This window comes from Lonchura striata, chromosome 16, assembly GCF_046129695.1.
Source record: "Lonchura striata isolate bLonStr1 chromosome 16, bLonStr1.mat, whole genome shotgun sequence".
Classification (NCBI taxonomy): domain Eukaryota; kingdom Metazoa; phylum Chordata; class Aves; order Passeriformes; family Estrildidae; genus Lonchura; species Lonchura striata.
In genome coordinates this window covers 8,691,123-8,709,546 of record NC_134618.1, presented here as the reverse complement: position 1 = coordinate 8,709,546, position 18,424 = coordinate 8,691,123, and the positions used below count along the sequence as shown (strand labels likewise).

General features: G+C 37.4%; 1 protein-coding gene and 1 long non-coding RNA gene across 3 annotated transcripts in view; one reads left to right on the top strand and one right to left on the bottom strand.

The window, feature by feature from the left end:
* Window positions 1–298: 298 nt before the first annotated feature.
* On the bottom strand, window positions 299–18,374 carry LOC144247156 (uncharacterized). Its single transcript, XR_013340854.1, has 3 exons — window positions 18,276–18,374; window positions 16,107–16,216; window positions 299–353 (listed from the first exon to the last, which is right to left on the bottom strand). It is a non-coding gene; the product is annotated as an uncharacterized LOC144247156 (long non-coding RNA).
* Window positions 17,987–18,424, top strand: part of SHISA9 (shisa family member 9) — a 178,421-nt gene continuing 177,983 nt past the window's right edge. Inside the window, exon 1 of one of the 2 annotated variants that reach the window (XM_031506109.2) lies at window positions 17,987–18,078. The gene's annotated coding sequence lies outside the window, so the exon portion shown is untranslated. Of the gene's footprint in view, window positions 18,079–18,217; window positions 18,313–18,424 lie in introns of those variants that run through there. The other variant, XM_031506107.2, reaches the window with a different exon arrangement.

Sequence of the window (18,424 nt, the reverse complement as noted above, 5' to 3'; positions counted from 1 at the left end):
GGTGTGCTGTGAGGGGAGCGGCGAGAAGCGGTGGCCGGCTGGCTCTGGGGCGAGCCTTGGGATGGCCCTGGAAACGGGGAGTGCTGCGGGGCGGCTCCAGGCGCCGCCATGTGCGGGGGGCGCTTAGGATGGAACCTGCCCCGGAGATGCGCTGACTTTTAAATAAATTATAATAAAGTAATAGATTACGTCATATTCAGCTTGTTCCTTACCTGCTTGTTCCTTACCTGCTTGTTCCTTAACTCCATATCTAAAAGCATTGGCAACCTTCCTTTGCGTCTTCATGTGTTGTTCTTGCCAGGTTTCCTCAGTGTTTAAACGTGCTCCCGAATTTAGGTATCACCAACAACTCTCTGAAAAAGAAAAGTTACACAGAAAAAGCAAAGGCCTAGTGTCCCCCTGCTGCCAGTGCCCCGAGCTCAGCCTGCCCTGCCCTGGCTGTGGGCACTGTGGCGGGCACGGACCAGGGCCCACACAGTTCATGCTCCTGTCAGAACCAAGCTACAAGTGAGGTGATGACTGAAATGTATGGGTGACCCTTACAAGGCAATGTTTTCTTCATCTCTTCTGACCTAGAATTCCTTTTTGACCCAGCCATCCAGGAACAGCAATACAGTTGCAGTTTCCCAGTTGAACAGCTGGGATCCCATTATTCTGCGTGGTGCAGCATGCAGAGTTCTGAGTGCTTCTATTCATCGTGTGAAATCTGCAGCAACGTGTTAGAAGAGGTTAATGCTGTCAACTAAAATGCATTCCTATGGCTAGATGGCTTTTCCATCTGTAAAATGTGGGTATTATTAACCACAAGTAAAAACAGCTTCTTCAGTCCTACTTGTAAACTGCTTAAAGATCATTAGACGGAAAGCGCTAGGCGAAGTCTTTTTTATTAAGTAGTTTTTGTCAATTTGCCCCTTTATGAGGCAGCATGTGGTATATTAAGCAAATAAAAACTAAAGTGCATTTTTAAGTCTCAGGTGTAGCCTATCTAAATATCCCAACACCATCATAGGAAGGGGTGATCACAGTCTCATGGTAGAACTGCTCATATAAGAGCAGTTGGCTCAGTCATGCAAATAATTTTTTTTTTTACCTTTTCTATTTCTTTTCCATTTTCTTCTCATTTGCTTGATAGGGCTGAGTAGCTATAAACCAGAATATATGACTGCTGCATGACTTCAGCTAAAATCAGAATTAATTTTGCAAGTGAAATAACATCAAGAACAGGCCAAAAAATGTAGATTGTTTTGGCAAAGCAGCATAGTGTGGCTCTGGAGCACAAGGACATGAAATTGTGGTCAGCACCTGAATTACCTTTGTTGTACTTAACCTGGATGTGTTGCTAAAGGCAACCATGTTTTTTGTCAAGTTATGCATGTCTGAAAGATTGAATCAGAGATGGGGATTGTAAGATCTTCTAGATTTATCTAAGTCTGTAATTTCACAGCTCTTTTTTCCTAGACATGCTCTCCTCTACAAAATTCTGTTGTCAGTACTTGTAGTCTGTTGTATTTGATGTCTTTGCAGGATGGATCATGGATTAGCCTCAGGATGCTCAGGATGGTGAGTGTGCAACCTGACTATGTTGCCTCCTCTTCAAATGAAAACCTTTGATCTTATATCACCTAGAGGATTACTTATGATAATGAGGAAGCCATGAGAAATTTTAATTTTGTAATTTAAACACATTTTCTTGTGTTTTTAGAGCCTGAGTGCAGTGTTTTCATCTGCAGAAATAAAGGTATATTTGTGTATAAACGTGAGAACTGAGAATCAGGACTGTGTATGCAGGAGAGGGATATCAGCTCTCTCCTGCTTTCTTTTCTCTGCCAAATTTGAAGTATGCATTTTTGAAGCCAAGCTCATGGACCAAATGCTGTGCAGCTAAACTCATTTTACTATGACTAAGTCGTTCAAAGTTACTACTGATCTATGTTGGTTTAATTATAGATTTTTATGGACTCATTCCAGATGGGGCCTAGATAAAGCATCAGAATTTTGTCATAGGACTTGATTTGTTATACTAAGTGTCATGAATATAATGGCACTGAATAAATAATTTACAGTAACACGTGTCTCCTCTTATTTATAGAGTATAAATTGAGAGTTTTACTAATTTTATAAAGTTAGTGTGAACATACAGAGGGAAATGTACCATTCTGGGAGGGCATGCAGTATATTGAAAAGAAGAGATTAAAAGTGGGAAATGCAAGCATTGAAAATAAAATTCTTATATAAGATTTAGATTAGTAAGGACTGTGAATAGAATAGTGCAGATGTGTGGAGTCCAGATCTTGTAAGACTTACTCAAGTGTGCTTTAAATCATGCTGCCAAGACTTACAGTTCTTGGAAGTTCTGAAAGATCCAGTAACAGACATTTGACGATATTTTTTACTGCGGTTTAAAGTAAGACTGTACGCACCTTGAGAGACCTAGATAAAGTACTAATAAAACAAGTAAACAATTCTAAGATTTACTATCTCCATTGAGAAATTCAAATAAAGAGCAAAATAGTGATTAAAGAATGCGAATCTTATTTTCTAATCTCAGCAAATAACAGGATGACAAAGAACAAAACTTGAAGAGTACAAAAGGTGAAAAGGATATAACAAGGTTGGTCTAAACATTGGCATTAAAATTACAATGCACAGACGGATATGCAGATTTGAAACTAAAGCATTTTAATCTTATATATAGAATAGAATGACTATGTGCCATCTGGAATTCAGGGAATCCAAGGAAAGTGGAGGTGTAAACAATACACACACCAATATCAACATCTGTTTTCAGTGCTTGCTGATATATATGAGTCTTTGAGGGATAAGTTGGAGAAAATAAGTTGGAAATTGATAAAACCTCATGATAAAAAATGGATCACACATAATTGTATTTTTTTAGAAAGAATTTGGATTTACTCATGCTAAAAATAAATAGTGCATACAATGTATTGTCTTTTTTTTTAAGAATCTCTTCTCCCTGTAAGTCCTTGAATAGGACAGCATTCATAGCAGATGCAACATTTTGGAAGGTTTGGCATAGGATATAGCTCTTCTTGTTCCCAAGAACAGCTAATGGATAAAAATCAGGAACTTTTGAAAACTTACAGTAATATTTCTTACACTTCGATGTCCTGCTCCATTGCTGAGACTCTAGGATGGCTATGCCCTTATTAGTAAATTCAGTAATCTGGGCCTAAAACATTACAGAATACAATAAAACATAAGGTCTGATATGCAATACAAAAAAAATTAATTTAGTAATTCACTAAAAATTAATTACTGCACTGAAGAGTGCTAGCAATGTTAAAAAAAAGGCTCTGTTAATATTTGGCCTTGATAACAAATGGCCTTCCACTTTCACAGGGCCCATAAAATAATATAAAAAATATTAAAAATGCTTTGCACAAGCCAGCTTAAAGGGATTGGTTCACCAGGACCAATATTTTGTTGCTAGGAAGGGAACAATGATGACATTGATTATTTCCACAGCTAAAAATCCACTATGTAATTGATTTTTATCTGACTCATTTAGTGTGGGCAGGCTCCATTTGTTCAAGAAACCTGTAATATATTCCTTGAATCACTGTAACTATGAGAGATATAAAAGTTGATGTAATGAGTTAAACACACTATTTAACTCAATTTGTTTTGCACACTGAATTCCAATTTCTGACACAGATACAGGTTCTATCTAGAGCTATTGCTCATTTTTTAAGATGTCTTGCTAATTTTCTGTGCTCCCAAATATTCAAGAGTTCTACTTTATTCAGGGTACCTCTGATTTTAGAATTCCATGTCCTTAGATCTCATTTTCAGGTACACTGAGAACTCACACCTTTCACTGAGTGACTGAGACCCTGGGCTACCAGCAAATTTGAAAGCCCTGACTAGTAAAGACTCCAGAGAATGAGAGAGCCAGACTAGGAGGAATTATTTGATCTGGTGCATTTCTTTGATACATTCAGTGTCTACTCCTGAAAAGTCATGGATATTTGGGTCATGGGTTTGTATTGAAACTGCTAGACACAGAAAAATTGCATAGGAGTCCAGCAGGGCTTGAGCTGAGTGAAAAAAAAAATCAAGGTTTTAATTGAAGTGTCCATTTCCATAATGATGTTGAATATTTGTGATTGACTTATCCTGAACTATAAGAACTTTTTGGCTTAACTGCTCTCCAGAATTTTTGCCATCAGATTTGGGCAGTATTCGCCCACTATCTAAAGTTTATGATTCCTGCTGCTCATCCTGTCCAGTCACAAATAGAAGGGAATTAGGAATATAAATAGATTTGAAGAAACTATTTATTATAGATATCCACATACATACCTGGATGACTGTAGGTTTCAGGTATATACTACATGACTTAAGCAGAAAATCTAGGTTTAAAACCTTGTATTTCAAAACTTCATCTCAAATTTGGACTTGTTGGACTTTTCTTATTTTAAACAAATAGATTTTCCATTCATGTACAAGCAAAACCAGAAAACTGGAAGAAAAATTAGTATTTAGTTTATGTGTCTGTATGCGTGACTTGAGAATTCTTTCTCCTTCTTTGCTGATAAATGACATATTATTATAAAAAATAATAAAACCCCTGGTGATCATTAACCACAGTTGTTATTTCTGCCAAAAAAAAAAAAAAAGCAGCAATCTTTGAAATATTCAAATTCAATAAACAATCAGAGCACTTTGATATTTTTCAACTAGGCATAGAACAAGGGCATTGGTCTTTTCCTGTTACATTGGTTAATCCAAAATGTGTTGCAAATTAATCTCTTTGTTTCCTTGCTAAAAGCATTTTATTTTCAGACTGGAAAAAACTAATTTTTACATTACAGGTAAAATAAAAGGAATTTGGGTGTTTTGAAAAAACTGATACCTCCTTTTCCTTTCCTTCTATAAAGAGATTTCATTATCTTTCAGAAAAGTGGCATTTTTTTTTTGTTCACCTAAATTTTAACCAAATCTATTTCTCAGAAACACATGTACATCATCATCTGACAGGTTATAACAAACTGTATATAAAGAGACAGTGACATCAGATGACTCTGAGAAGAAAAGTGTGACTACAAAAAACTCTGAAAGAGAACCCATTGTCATACCACTTTCAAAGATGCAGCTTCTGCTACAGAGAGGAGTTTGACACCACAGAAATGTCCTCTAAGTGGACAAGGTTCCACTTAGGTTTTTTGAAGTGGAAAAGGTAGTTGTACATCAATCAGGCAAATAAATCCTCTTGTTAATTGGCCTTCCTGAGTCCCACTCTGCCCCTACTATCCCCTCAAAATACAGCCTAATAAATTGCATCAGTGGTTCAGAGAATCTTTGCTGCTTTGGAGAATGATTTATGTTTGCTAAACTCTCCATAGAACTCTTCTACACATTAGTATTCACTCATATTGTGTGCCAGGTTTTGCATGTGAAGTAGATCTTAAAACTGAATTTACCATCTGTGATGTCACTAATATAGCAGTCACTGTACTGCCTGAAATAGGATGACTATGAAGGATGCATCTATTTTGCCACAGATTTCTATAAAACAAAATGTTTTTCAGTAATTAAAGCTGGAGGTGAACAAAGGAGGTACTCCGGGAAAAGCACAGATTAATTTAAACCATAAATGACCCATTTAAGTTTTTTTTTCACTCAAGTAATGACTAAAGAAAATTAGTTCAGAGACTGATGAAGGATGGTGAATAGGTAATTATCACTATTACAAACCCCTTATTTTAATTTGTACGAAATGTGATTTGAAAATTAAATAGTACTTGATTTTCTTCAGGTTTCAGTGTGGACTCTCCTTCAGCTGTGTCTAGAACTTTTATTTCTCAGAATTTCAAGGACCTTTCTTTTCCCATTAATGATTGTATTAGATAACCAAAAGGATCAATTTTTCAACAGTATTATCTCAGCAATAAATTACACTTTCCACTTCCCTCAGGTTCCTGTAGGTGTTTTACAGGCCTTGGGTAAAAAAATTAACAAAAAAATTTGTACACAGGTAGAGGCACACAGAGACTGATTTATGAGTGAAGACATAACATGCACCACAAAGCTTCCACTTTTAAAATTAAAAATAGATGAGGAGAAAACTGCATGCCCTACAAGGCAAATGTAATCCACCTGTTTTGTACTATCCTCCACTTCAACTACCAGCCTCCTTCCCCATGTTTGCAATGATTTTTTTCAGATTCCTTCCAGTTGTACTTATTCATAACAACTCAGTCAACGACAGCAAACACTGTCTGTATTCCCAGAGTGTTCTTTCAAATTTTTAATGCTCCAGTAGTTTTCAAATCTCTGTTACAAATGTAATAGAGTCCAATGTCCAAGCATAAAAATCCAGACTAATTGACACCAGAAAAGTGGTTTCCCTACTCTTTCAATTTCTTCTGGTTTTGAAACAAGGGAGATGTAAATTTTTATTCACGGAAATATTGCTTGGTCTTATTGATCCCTTCCTACGTATGCTGCATAAGGATATGTCCCCTGTACATCAGGAAAAATATAGAAATTAACTCAAGTGCCTCTTCTGCAGATGACTTGGAACCCTTAAAGATAATTTTGATGTTTGCCAGTTGGTTGCAGGAATACACAGTAAGGAACTGCAGAAGGCTGTGTACAAGGGTAGGGTACCAGTGAGAAGATGCTACATCCAACCCTTCCAAACATACTCTGTGGCAAACAAAGCCAGTGTCCTTGCAAAACAAACTGTGCCACCCATTTCTAGCTTTAAAATCCAATGGCACTAAGACCTTCCTGCTATGAAGCATAGTCAGGCTCATTCAAAAAGCACGATGGACATTGCACACTGTCCCAGAATGGTCCTGAGAGTGAGCAAATGGAACAATGCCAGTCCACTGAGTAGGGACGCTGGAGTCTGTGTGTCTGTAGGGATGTCCTCATCACAGAGATGTAACAAACCCTCTCTAGCCATGGCATCCTGACAACACCCACTTGACAACACAGAGTCTGGCCACAAACCCGTGGTCATGAATTTATCCCATGGACTTACTTAATAGACCAAGGTGCTGTAATGAGTGGTAAACCAGAAACAGCTCAAAAATAGTGAAGTGTGACTAGCATTTTTGTTGAATGCAATTGGATGGATTCATCAACCATAACCATTTTTTGGAATAATTAACTATGCTGAATTTTTCATTAAAATAAAAGCACAATATTCATATGGAGTAATTACTGCAGTGTGAAACATGTAAATGTTTGAATTCGAACAAGACAACTTTGTCATTGGGTAGGTAAATTCATAGTGCCAGGAAATGTTCTCCTCCCCAGGTTTTAGGAATCATGTGCATAACAGTCTCCTGCAGTATACAGTACAAGCTACTATTAATAATAGATCTAGAGCTGAACATAAGGTATGGAGGGAGTATTTAAATGTTTAATTATTCAAATGAAGGAATTAATTGACTGTGTCTTTTTTGCAGTTACACAATATTTCTAAACATCTTAAGAGCTCAGCATGCTAAGAAGAATATAATAATGTATCTGAATCTGCATTTCAGTTTATTCTCCAAGAGAAGCACTATGGGAAAACATTTTAAAATCAGAGAATTGGAACAGAGCAACTGACTTTGGGGAAAAAGCATATCTATGTATATATATTATGTACATATACACAAAATATGTATACAATATAAAAAAAACTGTGATGAATTGGATTCAATGGGTGAAGATCTTACTATACCTATTTGATGTAGAACATTTGATGTAATACTGTATCAACAAGCTGCACTTCACTACAATATTTATGACAGTTCCTTTTAAACTATCAGTTCTCAAGCAGTTCTAATCTAATCTAGTCTTAGATAATTTCTGAAAAAAACATTAATAATTCTGAACTGGTGAGAATTTGCCAGTGCTGAGCTTCTAGCAAAACAGCATTCATTATTATACTTCCAAGCTTACCTAGATGGAGATCATTGCATTCCTTGCTGGAACAGGCAGGTGGGAAAGCAAATATTCCATTTGCTTCTCTAAAAACTTTCAGGACTAATTTGTCTCCAGAGAAGGTAAAACCTAACTGAAAACCAGGTTGACTCACATATTTTTTTTCAGACATACTATAGTAAACTGTAACTTCTATTTGCCTAAGCTTTCTCTAATAAAGTTTTTGGGGATTGAACAAACTGTTTGTTTAAGGCTAAATTTCTTTTCTGTGCAGGTGCATTTTTGTAAGCTAGTATTGTTAAACTGTAGTGGGAACCCTCCCAGTGTGCATTTTAAAGGATTGAGAGATCTGCACATGGGCTGTTCATGCCCTTGAGGTGCCACAATAATTGAAGTCCAGCTAGTGTGAAAAAGGACAGAAAGCTTACCTAGGAGCAAGTTGGGAAGCCCTGACCTGAGGAAGCATCTGTTACCTTGCTGTCAACCAGAAATAATTATATTATAAGCAGGCTGGTACTAGAATTTCCAGTCTTTTCTCTTGGCCTCCAGAGCCAGGAGAAATCTGTGTAGTTCTGGGATTACACTCTATTTTTCTCCTTCAGCTGCACATTGGGCAAACAGGTACAGTTTCTCTCAAAAAAAGAGGGATCAATTCTTTACTAGCGACCAGCAGAAGATATTTACTTTTAAGGTTTCTGCCACGTTTGCTTAATTGGACTCTTTGGATAAAAAAAGCCAGCATAGGGCTTTGATAGTAGTCTCAATGCTCTGATTTTCACACTTCAGCACTAATTTGCTTCTGGATAAACTTTGGTTAATCAAATTTCTGCAACTCAAGCAGATAAAGAGTGAAATTCGTCCTGTCTAAAAGGAGACCTGGTCTCATTTAGATCCACAGAATTTAATCTACTAATATTAGTGCTTCACCTTTTGAAATGTAACTATTTTGGAAGCATCTAGGTATGTAAACAGATAAAATATTTCAGTAGCTAAAGTACTTTCAGAATTAATTTGTCAGTGAAAAATGTTTACTTTTTAATTTTAATGCACTCAATAACAGATTTATAAACCTTGATTTATAAATGTCTGCTTTCCTTGCAATAACAGTTCTTCTACTTAGTCGTAAGAATACTTTGGAGCTGAAAGATTTACACCTTGTCCATACCCACTCAGCCTTTGACTTATAATGAAGCTGCCAGCAAGGACACAAAGTAGTGTCAAGCACAATGGCATCTTTGTACTGTGCAACTGGAATAAACTGTAAATTTAAAATAGCAGTGTTTACTATTTAAAACTTAGTTAGTAAATATCTCAAAAAATATTTAGTGAATCAATGAGACTACTATTATTTTTCACACTTTTCCTGCAAGAAAAGAGAATTGTAATATTTCTGGGTTCTTACATAACCCAGTCTAGCAAGTATTTATCTTATCTTCGAGATAAAAAAAATCTTAACCCCCTCATCCTTAAATAAATCCAATGTAAACAGAAGAAGTACAAGGCAGAAGATACTTCAAGGACTTTCTGTTTGAGCTTTTGAACAATAAATCTCACCTGAACAAATATAATAATACCATCCTGGGTAAAACTTTCCTACACTGACTGAGAAGACAGGTATATAATTTTTTTCCAAGAAGGAGTATTCATATTTATTTATCAGCTAGGGTTTTAGAAGAGCTTTTTTTTTTTTCAAGAGAATGATATATTATATGGGTATCATTTTAAAAAAAAAATCAGGCACCTCTCATACAGTCTAGACTAAATCAAAGGGAAGAGAGCATTTTTTGATTTCTGCAAGTGAATTCATAAAGACCAACAGGACTCAACAGATTTTTAGGACAAAATCATAAACTTGTTGTGGTGAACACCATGATGTGTGGGGGAGGAGGGAGAGGTGCCAGCTGGATCCAATGCCTATCTTGGCATTTATGCTGTGTTCATCACCATGGTATCAAAACACCTTTACAAGTTCTAAGTGTAACCACAGTAAAAGATCTGTAGTTTTTCCTTGAGTCCTAGAAGGGATGTCTTTGTTGTTGTTATTGTTATGATTATTGAACAAGCAAGTGAAAATAAGGGATTTTACATTTTGTTCTTAAGGAGCTGAGATTCCTACGGGATTCAATTCCATACCTGTATGTCAGTTGCCAAGAAAATTGCATCAGTACATGGTCTAGAGATGACTCTTCTCTTGTCCCAGAAAATTCCAGCTTCAGAAAGGTCATGAAAGGAGTGAGAAGGAGCCCTCATCCTTTTACACAGAGCACAGAGAAGATGTTTAGGATGGATGGAGGCAGGGAGGTGGAAGCAAGATTTGTTGATTACAAATGCTGATTTTTCTTGGTTTCCCCAGCAGTGCAGGCAGCTTCCCTGAGTGTATGTGCCAGAGAGCTCTTCTTATACCTGTGCCAGCAGAACGTGCCTCCCTTGGGCTTCCATGGATTGATGCACAGAGACACCTGAGAGCTGGCTGAATACATTTTCAGGAACATACAGCAGATGTGCTGGAGCTTAAAGCTGTATTGTATGTAGAAATATTATTTCCTTAAATATTTCTACATTTTCTCACATAGTAAGTGTCAGACTGTGCCCTTTGTATTTTTGTATTTAGCTTTGCCTGGTTTTTTTTGGGTTTTTTTTTTTTTTTTTTTTTTTTTTTTTTTTTTGTTCTGTAGCCTTTAATGTTAAATTTTGGGTTTGCTTTCATTAGCATTATAAAATTACCCCACTGAAAGAAATAGAATATTATATCCTATAAAGAACATCTTAATGAGAATAAACTTATAAAATCTTGTTCCTTAGAGTGAAATCTTCATTCCATTTAATTTAATGGTAGCATTCATGTTAATAATAATGAATCAAGACTTTGCAAACAGCTATCTATAATTACTTATTGATAGTCAACAGACAAAATACTAAAAACATCCTGTGCAATGAGACCAAAAATTTGAACACAGTACCCAGGCTGAGGTTTTATATGGAGGATCTATTTATAATCTTGCTGTGCAAGTGTTTTAGTGTTTTCATTTTTTCATAACTTGAATTAAACATTGCAACAGAAACAAGTGAGATAATTGGGTATTATGAGATATCTGCTCTTTTTCACTTATGGTCATTTTATGTGTTGAAATATTTGCATTGTTTATGTAGGAAAGTGAACCTATTATTCAGTCATCCAAATTATGTCTTTGTTAATCATATAATCAAGGCTCATGTCAACTGTTCTAGTTTGCATAGAAATTATGAGCAATTTCCTTTTAAATATTATTTTTTCTTTTTAAAGAAGATCAATCCCTAAATTCATAGAGAGAATTTGTTAAACTGGAAAATCCTATTTAAGGGTTCAAGGTGTATAGAAATTACAAAATTGCCTTTAAAAAGGCCAGCTTTCTGTCAGGTGTGTGGGGGTGAATGGCAAACTAATTCCCACACACACCCAAGAAAATTGTGAATTGTCCTCATACCTAGTATTCTGTTACAAGTCCCTATAGATGTGTCTATGTGTGTGTGTATATATATATATATATATATATGTAACTATATATATAAGTATATACATATCTATTATTTCTATATTACACTGAAATAGTCCTTTTGCAGTTTCTTTACATTTTACTCCTGTGTTACTTGCCTATATCGATTACAGATTAAACAATCCATTCTGAAGCTGTACTCTCAGATACCAGTATTTTGTGATAAAACTGTGTTTAACCTTATTGTACTTTGCAATAATCTCCAAAATATATGTATTAGGGAACAGATATCCTAAATATTTTATTAACATTGGATTATATTTAGCAGGTTAGAGATAATCTGCTGATTTAAATAAACACTACAACAAAAAGATACCACAAGAATCTGCTGTCAGCATCTTTTTGTAGCACTTCTTAAGACTCCCTGATGTGCATTTCACATTGTAGTTAAAATCCTTTTATTTGTCCTATTATTTATCCAGCTGTGGGATCACTGCACTTTCACAATAATAAAAAACCTCTAGCTAAATATGTTATAAAACCACCAAAAAAATTAAGAATGTTCTGCTACACATTGGTTACTCTAAGCATTAAATTTTCAGTTTTATACTGGTTTATGCAAAGAGCAAGGAAATGAGATTGATGCCTTTTCATTCAAGATAGTATAACAGAGTACCTAGACAGATGTTCTAGATAGATATTGCATTTATGTAGGTGTAACAGAATTGCACTGTGCTCAGCAATACTAATGATGAATACTGTTAATATTATCAGAATGCTGTCTAGAAGGAAAACATAATAATGGCACTTACTCTTCCACCTTTAAATCTTCCTGGGTTTTTGATCCATCTGTCAGTATACCTGGTTGGTAGGTTATTTCTTCTCCCTGGCTTTCATGCTAAAGGACAGAGAAGCAAAGCCCTTTGGAGCCAGCTTTAGCACTGCTCTTTACAGTTGGCTGTCAAGTGGAGTCAAGAAGGGACAGTTGCTGCCATCTGCCTAAAAGTGTGGTCTGGAACCTGTGTGTGTATTTGTGCACGTCAACAGCTTTCCAACATATGGGCCTAAATTTAGTTTCTGAATTAATTATTGGGCTTTCAAATATGTGACCCGGTTTTCAGATGTACTGACCACTCAGACATCTGGTAGTTTCATGTAAGCTGTGATTATTCAGCACCTCTTGAGCAAAATCACTCAGTGCAGTGCAGTTTCCATTTAAAATTAGCGAGAAGACAGTTGTTGAATTTAGTAGATACTGAGTTGGTCCGTGGATGTTTAACCTTCTTGACATCTGGCCCTCTTGGCCAGGCCTAGAGTCACATAAGTGAATCTGACAGCCACCTGAAAACTGGTGACAGCATCACCTGACACTGATAACTCTGTCATAGAATAAAAAAGGTATCACAGAACTTTGACCATAATTACTTTGTACCACTTATTTAATCTGTCTTGTGACTTAGCATTTTAAAATCCTGAACATCTTTTTAACAGTTAGCTTCCTTTAAAAATGGAACTGTCAAGAGAAATTTTCTTATTCATAAATCTGAAAGTTCCTGCATCTATATATTAGTACTATATGTAAGACTCAAAATACATCAAGCTCCTGATGGGCATGTTGTGACAGTGATACAGGGAGACATTATTAAAGCTTATTATCAGGAAGACACACTGAAAAGGTCTAATTTTCAGTAAGAATTTTTGATTTTGGTTGCTTGACAGAACATTTTGGAAGACATGCAAAATATATGGTGGCTAAAATATTTTGTTAGTTAAGTAATACAGCAACTTTACATTTCTGTGAAGCGCAAGTTGTTCACTTCTGAGGTTTACAGCACTCTTCTATAGCCCTTGTGGGTTATTAGTGCTGAAACTGGCAGACTTTAACTGACTCATCGATTTGACTTCTTGTTCTGCCGTCTGTCCATGGGTGTTCCAGGCCTGAAGAATGCACAATGTAGACTAAACTTGTCTACACCTTTATCTCAGTTGCTGAGGAATTTTAGAAGAGGTATTGGTTAGATCAGCTCCTCAGCTGGTCTAACATATGCCAGAGTCAAACAGCAGAGGATCAGAAAATTTTCTCTCCTATGTGCCCTGTTCTGTATCTAAGTACAGCTTCTCTATGCTCAGGCACAGTATACAGCCTATTATACTCACTTTAACCTTGACAATTTTTAATGCTATTTTAGGCCTGTTTAGAAAGTCTTCCTTTCTGCCTTGAAAAGTTGAACTCATGGGAACAAAGGTGGTATGCTTTTCAGTTGGAAAGATACAAAAGCAGTTCCAATTTTTTTGATTCTGTGTAGCTTTTATTTATATATTTTTATATTTCTTTGGGGTTTTTTTGTTAACAAGATAAAGATTTTGTTGGCACAAGTTTGCAATGACCTGCAGAGCCTTCTTTGTCAGCTGCACTAATCCTCAGACTCCCGGTCAATCATTCCAGATCTAAATTCCATATCAGTCTAATTTATAACAAGTAGAAACGTAGCTTGTTCACAGGTACTTGCAATATTGCTACAATTCAGAAGTAACATCAGTTTTACCAAAGAGAGAAAGTGGCTGTCAGCTTTCCTTGTTCAGGATCAGAGTAGTAGCTGTGCAACAGGCAAACCTGAGGGCACAGCTCATTTTACAGCTGCACTGCTGGAAGCTGGTTTAGACCTGTTGCCACTTTTTTCCTACTGCTGTATAGTGAAGACATTTGGACTATACATGTATTTGCTCTTGTATGTTTATTTGCAAGTGCTCTATTTATCTCCTAAATTTATCTGAATTTTCTTAATCTCTTTTGAATTAAGCTGAAGCTACAAGAACTCTTGGGATTTCATGAAGTCCACTCCAAATGTGGTTGCTGTTACTGCCTGCCTCAAACCCAACACATGTAATTACTACAGTTTAGGTTTTATAAGAAGACTGAAGAGGAAAAATATTAGGTTATAAAGGTAATTTCTACATTATAGAATTGCAATAAATTATATTCTGCTTCAGTAAGCCATAAAATCAAGTCTCTCATGGTTTTTCATTCATGCAGCACCTCTTGACTTATTAAAATCTCTTGATGGTGATCCCTTTGCTACATGCAAAGTATATTTTTTGAGACCTTATGACAATAACAAAGAAGTGCTCAATGTTTGTGAGATGTTCCTATTAAAATTGCTATGAATCCATGAAATTATGAGAACAAGCTGCTTCTGTCCTAGTCCATATGTGAATCTTTTTTTATGAAAAGGGAAAGGTTAGTTAGAAGATGTGTGCTCACTATTTATAAAAGCAGAAGTGTATTTAGTGTCAACATAATGCAGGTTGGGATTTCACACATTGTTGTACTGATACACTAATGATTGCAGTTATTGGTTAAAAGAGCAAAGGCTTATGAAGTGTGTGCTATGCAACAAAAACCAAATGCATTTTTACCACCCAGCAAGACTAATACCTCTGGGGAAGGTCACTGCTCATAGAGGAGTAACAGAATTTGTTAGAAGCAAATGGGGCTGTCTGATCTACATGAATTCAAGAATGTAGAGCTGTTAAAAAAAATCCAAACTTCTGTGTTGTGTGATACTGTGATTTACAGGATTTGTGAATCATAGGACTTTTTTTCAGTATCTATAAACATTATGTCACTTGTAGCCTCCTTGATAAAACACACTTCTTTTTCTTGAAAGAGTTCTTTAACTCATGTCTGCTAAGACACTTCTTCCAGGTCTCAAGCTTCCTTAGTGCTACCCAGCAGACATCTTCCACCACTGAGCTGTTCTTTTAAAGGCAATGATTGCAAACCTGCTGCCACTTGATCTGGCACAGAAGAATCATCACTTCTTCTGTTCTCTAGCCACAAAACATTTTGGATCTACATCCAGACACCCCACTACAGCATGAAGTGACTACCAAGGAAACAGACATTGACTGCTTCATTCCAATTTCCACATGACATTTCTTATCACAAAATACCTTTCACATCAATACTGCCTGAGATCAGGCCTGTCTAGGTGCTTTTTTTGACAGATATTCACAGCTCTGGAGTGTCTGTTAATAGAAATGATATAGGGCATTTTTTGGGAAATAATGATTAGCTAGAAAGCTCCATTGACTCAGTGCTCAGCAAATGACTATTCTCTCTGTCAGGTAATCAGTCCCAGGGATTTACTCAAAGGTTGCATCAACACTTTTATTATAAAAAAAATTAAATTCAGAATTTTGAACATAATAATTACAATTGCTCCATATGGTCTAGCTGTTTCATATTCTTCATATTTACCACCACCTCAACATTCAGGTTAACTCACTGACTTTCTCTCCTAATTTTACTCTTTTTCAAACTCTCTTATTTACATAAAAAAACCTGCAGGAATCAGTTATAGATACAATTCCACACAGAATTCAACAAACAGAGTATGAGTCGATATGCAGCTTCCCTGTGACATGAGTATATGTTATTACCAGAAAAGGTGCCTATTTTCTAGGCTAAAGTTGAACTACAAGCATTACCATTGAATCGCATCATCTTGGTGAAAACAAGTCAAAGAAATTAGAGGGAAAATATAGCAAGAATTTTGTATACAGCTGGTGCCTAAAGTAAGAATTCCACCTACTTAAATGGATATACACTTGAGTAAAGAGAACTCTGTAGGTTCAGGTTGAAACATTCATCCTTTCAGTTATTTCAGAGGCAAAGAACATTCTTTATGGGATAAATCTGTAGAAAAGTAGACAATTATTACTTACCTTAGAGTAATGTCAAGAAAAGAAGTCTTGAAATTCTTGAAGTCTTGAAAGTGGAAGATGATTGTGTGAAACCAGGAAATCTTTCATGTTTCTTGACTTGTTAAGCATAACTGAAATAAATAAGACATTTATTGACTGACTTAATTGCAAAACTTATATAAAATCACACAAGGACCCAAAATGTGCCTCAGTACTCTGTGTAATACTAATTTCTCTCAACTAGTTTTATTTCCATTATTGTAACTAATGGGTTTATATTTTGGTCATGCAGGTGTTCTTAGAAATATATGCTCTGAAGCCATTAAAGCACACTAACACAGGTCTAGTAAAAATGGTTTGTGCCCCAGTCTAGAACAACTCCAGTTCACTATTAGAATTCTAAGACATGGTACAGCTAAAATAACTTCACTGCTAATACAACTAACCAGCAGAGAAAGCATAACATCTGAAGTAACTTATAATTAATTAAGGATAGCATTATTTATGGATTCTGGGTTCCATGGGTCGGATCCAAAATCTCTTGGTGCTATAGAAAATGGTTTCTTTTCCAAGAAGGTTTGATCACCCAAGCACGTCACTTAGGGTTGAATTCTGATCTCATGGACCTGAATCCCACAGATGTCAGGTTCTAGCCTAAATCTTTTGGGCTTCTTTTTTTTTGTAGGGGAATTCTTAAGGAAAACCCTAGGAATGCAGCAAAACAAGAAACTTGTACCATATTTAGTCAGGATTAATAACCCATAAAGTAAATCGGTTTTGGATGTTATAATTTCCACACATGTATAGCACTAATCATGCAAAATATTTAAGCAGCTTTTTAGCTGTCAAATCAACAGGGAAACTTGCATAATCTTAAGTGCTTGACAGACTGGACCTTAAATGTCTCTAGGTGCAATAGTAAGTATGGAAAAGATTCATTTTGTGCAGTATTTTCAGCACAAACTGCATCACAAAGTGTTAAATAATAAATAATAGCAGAGAGAAGTATACACATGGGAGGAATGATATGATTTCAGAGGAGACTTGAAAGGGGATGTTGATGAGGTGGAGGTTTTAAGAATTAAATATTAATACCCGGGAAGGCTGTTTTTTGGCTGGGACTGATTGTTTTTCTCTAGTGAGAAATAAAGGGGCTTTCTAACCTGCCTCCTGGACAAGGATGCCAGGCTTACTGTCAAACTGTTCACTGGAATCATCACTGTACTTAGAGTCTATTTTTAAGAGAAGGCAAAGGATTGCAATTAGCTAACTACAGGCCTCTCAGATTCCAAACGTCTGCTTTGTCCTCTGCTTCACCTTTCCATTTATTTACTGAGTAACAACTCCACACGGACTTGGCCCAAGTTCCTGAAGAGCGCCAGGGATGCAGAGGGGAGGGAGGGCAGCCTGGCACGGCAGGGCCCCAGCACACCAGCCTTCCCCAGAGCCAAGGGCAGCCCACGAGGCCACGGCAAGGCACTCGCAGACGTGCCCCGAGGAAAAGGGAAGCGGCTTTCAGCACCAGCCCACACTGTTAAATCACGCCATAGTGGGCTTATTTCCTACATTTGGTGGCAGCATAGTATTCAGGATAATATTATTGCTACTTGCACAGGTTACCGCCGAACCAAACGACAGAGATGAGAGAGTTAAGTAACACGGATGGAGAGCGAATCACTAAAAAGTCTTTCCCAGAGTCAGTTCTCTGTTTAGGGGAAGTTATTTCAATTCTGTATCTCGCAAACAACCCGCTGCCTCACCGTGCCCTCTGGAGCCAACTGATTGACATTATAAGGAGATTTTAAAATAAATGATGTGCAGGAGCAGCTCGTGTTTAGCAGACAAAGCCCTGCTCGGCAGCATGCACCGCGAGCACCGCTGTAGCTGTGCTCGGCACGCCGGGGCCGGGGCAGCGCCTGCTCCCGCCCGGCCTTAGCGGAGGTGCGGCCCCATGGGCGCCGCTCCGCCCGCGGCACCTGCCTTTGCCTCGCAGGTGAGTGCGTTCCGGAGAGCGCTCGGAGAGGAGCTCCCGGGAGAAGGAGCGCTCTACTTATCGGCAGAGGAGCTCTCCTGCCGCGGAGCTGCCCCAGCCCAGCCCAGCCCGGGCCGGCTGCCCCTACCCCGCTCGGCGTGGGGCGGGCTGAGGGAGGCAGGGGACGAGGAGGCGCTCCCGCGCTTTTGGAGACGCACCTGTGGGGAGCGCCCGCCAGGACGGGAAGTCTCTTATGTAAGGGATGGCGAGGAGCGGCTGAGGGGGGCGAGGCGGGGGTCGGCTCTGCGGCGGGGCTGATGCGAGGACGGAGAGCCTCACAGAGGGGCTGGAAGGGAGGAAGAGAGAG